General features: G+C 35.9%; 1 long non-coding RNA gene across 1 annotated transcript; it reads left to right on the forward strand.

Annotated features, from left to right (window-relative positions):
* The first annotated feature begins 371 nt into the window (after positions 1–371).
* On the forward strand, positions 372–980 carry LOC113343312. Its single transcript, XR_003357158.1, has 3 exons — positions 372–468; positions 565–693; positions 839–980. It is a non-coding gene; the product is annotated as an uncharacterized LOC113343312 (long non-coding RNA).
* The last annotated feature ends 3697 nt before the right edge of the window (positions 981–4677 follow it).

The following is a 4677-nucleotide window of genomic DNA, read 5'->3' on the forward strand; positions in this document are numbered from 1 at the left end:
ATCTCTTCACTCAATTATTGTTTCATGCTTGTTTTGATCTAATCGTTATTCTTTCCCATGTTTGATGATTCCAGAGTTTTATTTTGATTTTTATCTTCACCGAAACGAGAGTTTTTTCATTTTCTTATGTTTTGATTAGATTCATTGAAAACCCAGACTGGATTTGGGTTTGGAGTTTTGTTCAATCCTCGTCATATTCAACAACATTTTGATGTAAGATTATTTTTTAAATTTAATTTTTTGGATTTTTTTTTTGATGAATTTGTGAGTTTCTGAATGTGGGTTTTGTTTGAAATTGAAGGATTTCTATGAAGATTTGTTTGATGAGCTGAGAAAGTAAGGAGATTGAAAGTCTTAATATCAGTGACAATTTGGCTGATCATATGGTGGGGAATGTTTATGTTCAATTTAGAGAGGAAGAACATGTTGCTAATGCTCTTAAGAATTTGACGGGAAGGTTTTATGCAGGTAACCATTTTCCGAGCTATCTTGGTAGAATTATTTGGTTTGTGTGAACATTGGACGCCTGTGTTTGTGTGTACTGATTTGGTTTTATGTTTTTAGGGCGTCCTACATTATTGTTGATTTCTCTCTTGTGACGGATTTTCGTGAAGCTACCTGTAGGCAGTATGAAGAGAATACTTGTAATCGAGGTGGATATTATAACTTTATGCATTTGAAGAAGATTAGCAGGTTAGTCTCAGTTTTTATTATATTGCATGTGATGTTAGCAGGTTAATTGATTGTAGAGCTAGATTTTACAGTTTTTTATGCTTTTGTGATTTCTTGGCTTGGAAAGTTATTTTGCAAATGATGTATTTTATCTGCGGAATGTCAGGGAATTGAGGCGGCAATTATTTGGTAGGTATCGTTCAAGGCATAGCCACAGTAGAAGCATAAGCTGCAGTCCTCACAGGCATCGAAGTTATGAAGAGCGTGCATATGGTGGTCATGGTTATGATAGAAGGTCTAGTGATCGGGGTATTAGGAGGACTAGGAGCCGAAGTCCCGGAAGGTGAAACAGGAAGCTGGGATTGACAGAGACTGGTGTTGTTGATGACTGAGATGTGATAGTGTGTATGGTAATTTCAGTGATGGGTTAAGCTGGAACTGTATATTAAGATGGGTTTATGCAGTTCAGTGTTTAGATTGTAGATCTTTTTTTGAGTGTTTTAGTGAATGTTGGTTTATTTTTTTGCAGGCAATGCCAGCGAAGAAATACCATCCTTCTTCAGCTGTTATTAGCCTTTTCACTGCAGTTGTTGTTGAGGTACTTGGTGCTTTGAAGGTTATAGATGCTGATACCGTGAGAAATGTTTCCCCTTTGTACTTAATGGAGTTGATCTAAATGCAAATGGAGGCTCTGACCACAAGGTAAAAGGCTGCATTTATTTTATGGATTTTGAATTTGGATGAGTTTTACTTTGTGCCATTATTTGCTTTTTTATGGATGTACTGTACATTTAACTTCTTTCTTTCCGTTTTTAAATGTTTCTATCAAACTCATAGTGTTTGCAGTATGTTTGTTTTCTGCGTATGTCGAAATACATCTGATTGTCCTTGAATATTGCTAAATTTATGTAGTTGGATTAAAATTTAGCTTACTGCATTTGGTTTATGTTCCATTTGTATAAGCCACCTATGTTTGGCTCGTGAATTTCTAATTCTTGTTCTTTTGTCTCTTTGTGTTTTGTCAGTCACAGATTCAGATGTTCCCAAAGAAAGCAATGGAGAGCCTCAATAAAATTAGGTAGTTTCCTTGGAAGTTGGAACTGAACTCGAATAATTTTTTATTGTATGACATGCACTTCTGTCACTTGCTAACTATCTGCTGCAATCTTTTTCATTTTCTTGAAGGGATTTTGTTGGAGTACTTTTTGAGAAAACTAACTTGTTTGAATCTCTTGGAAATTCCACAGGTGTTAATTACTAAGTAACCTCCAACTGCATCTATCCAATCTGGGCAAAAATCAGACTACAAGTTGTGGAGATTCAGGATTTGCTGGTTTGCTTTACAATTGTATCCAAGACACATTAGAACCATTAGCTAGGACTTGTAGACTTTGATATTTTTTTTAAAGTTAAGCGCTAACTGATGAATTGTACAATGAATATTGATTTTTACATAAATGGTCATTTGGATTTATGGATGCAGGTTTCATTTCGTTATAATTTAAATAAATGGTCATTTGAATGAATGTAAATGTGTTATATTGGCAGCTTAATGTGAATGTGAAATACTTTTGGCAATTCGGTTTCAGCTATAAAAATTTTTTAGAAAAAGTTTTATGCACACAACTTCTGATAAGAGTTGTGTTCCAAATTTCAACTACACAAATTAGGTGTTGTCCAAGATAGTTCTACAACTCTAACAAGTGTAGTGCAAATCTTATTCATAATACTAATAAGAGTTGTTACACATTTCTACGATACACATCCTAGGTTGTCCAAGATAGTTCTGCAATTTTAACAAGTGTTGTGTTACATATTTGTACCATACACATCCTTCGTTGTCCAAGATAGTACTACAATTTTAACAAGTGTTGTGTTACATATTTGTACGATACGCATCCTTTGTTGTCCAAGATAGTCCTACAACACAAGCAAGAGTTGTGTTAGGATTTCAAAAAAAAATCGAAAGAGAATCACAACTTTGGCAAAATATTGTCGAACCATGAATCACATCACTCTTTACAACTCTTAGTCAAGCATTGTAGAAAAGCTTGGACTTTCTACAATACCCCCCTTCCACAATGCATAAAATGGAGTTGTCGTAGGGGTACTACAACTCTAATCTGTAGTCGTCAATGATGATTTTTCCCGTAGTGCCTCCTCGTTAATGAAAGAAGCAAAAATTAAAAAAAAAAATTATAAATCGGGTTCCGTCTCTCTCTATTTCTCTCCACCAACTCTCATCACTCTTCTTTATCAGTGTTTGGATTTGAGTATTACAGATCTGATTTCGAAATAAGAATCTGCATTTTGATTTTGATGTTAGTAATTTGGGAGGGAAATGAAGATTTGATTCTTGATTAACTAAATAGTGAAAGATGCATAGTCGAGGATCGGGTAATCGATTATCTGGATTGGTTTTCCGATCCCGAATTTTTATTCTTACTTTTACAATTGTTGCTTCTATGGATACTCTTTATGTTGCCGGAAGGTAATCTGTTGCGGTGCCAACTCCTGATTACCTTATTTCAGTTAGCTTGTTAGTTAGTCTTTTATTTCTTTACGTATTCAGAACTCAGTTTCCTAGTTTTAGAGGTTTCCTTAAATCAGTTTGCTTGACTGTCAAGTTTACTCAGTTATATATAGCTCACAACTAAACTTGTAGTGATAAGTTATCAATATTAAAAGCTTGTTTAAGTTAATTCTCAAAGGCAGAAGCTGCTCGCTCCAGATCAAAGGGCTTTATCCCTGTTTTTGAGTTCTTGCAGTTTATTTCAGTTCAGTTCTTCTTTTTACGATAGAACACAGCCCTGTGAAGACTTTCTTCACAACCTTTTCTCCCGTGAAGACTATCTTCACAGCTTTTCCAGTGCTTAAAGATTTAGAACCCTAACACCTGGATCAGAGCAGGTTTAGATCAAACCCTAAATTCATCAAAAAAAAAATTCTAATGGGTCAGAATTATACAGAGAATCTGAAACTAGTAAACGATGGCATTACTACTATGTCTAAAAGCATTGATACCCTAGTTACTGCTTTGGCAAAACAACACCTTGAGGAAGAAGAGAAGAACAAGACCAAAGCTGTTGAAAAACGTCAACAACGTGAAGAAGAACGAGTTGCTCGTCAGCAAGAAATTACTGAGAACAATACAACTTTAACAGATGCTATAACCACTAGCATGAATATGGCTTTAACGACAGCTCTCAACGCTCATCTCACACGAACTACAACAGCTATCAACACTCAATTAACAGCTTCACTTCGTGCTGTTTTTTCTGAATATCTTCCTCACCTGAACACTAATAATGGTGATGGAACTGGTCCTCCTCCGCCCCCTCCACTTCCACCCCCACCTCCACCTAATGCCAAAGCCAATGCAATAAATCTCAAGTTTCCTACCTTTGATGGAGACGATCCTGATGGATGGATTTTTAACGCTGATAAATACTTCAGTGTACATCAAGCTGATGATGCCCTAAAAGTAACCATTGATGCTTCTAGTTTGAAAGCTGATGCTAATGTGTGGTATAGATGGAAACAAACTAAAACTAAAATTTTGACCTGGTTGGAGTTTTGTGCTCATCTTCGTGCCCGTTTTGCGCCTGAGAAGTTTATTGATGCTCGTCTGGCTATTAGTACAATTAATCAAGTAGGCACAGTTCGGGAACACATACCAGCTTTTGAGAAATTGTTAAATTTTGTTGACTTTCCAGAGGAATACTTGATCAGCTGTTTCATTCGTTCTCTCAAACCTCATATTGGTAGTGTGGTTAAATTACTTGCACCACAGACTTTGAATGAAGCTTTTACAAAAGCTATTCACCAAGAAGAGGCTTATGCACAAGTTAATAAGCTTCATGCACGCCAACCTTATCGTCCTCCTAAAATTCGGGCTATAACATCAACTTCAAATACTTCAATCAAGCAGCTCAATCTGCCTTCTGGCTATAAGAAATTAACATGGGAAGAGATGAAAGAAAAACGTGAGAAAGGCCTTTGTTT

The sequence above is a fragment of the Papaver somniferum genome, unplaced genomic scaffold, assembly GCF_003573695.1.
Source record: "Papaver somniferum cultivar HN1 unplaced genomic scaffold, ASM357369v1 unplaced-scaffold_57, whole genome shotgun sequence".
Classification (NCBI taxonomy): domain Eukaryota; kingdom Viridiplantae; phylum Streptophyta; class Magnoliopsida; order Ranunculales; family Papaveraceae; genus Papaver; species Papaver somniferum.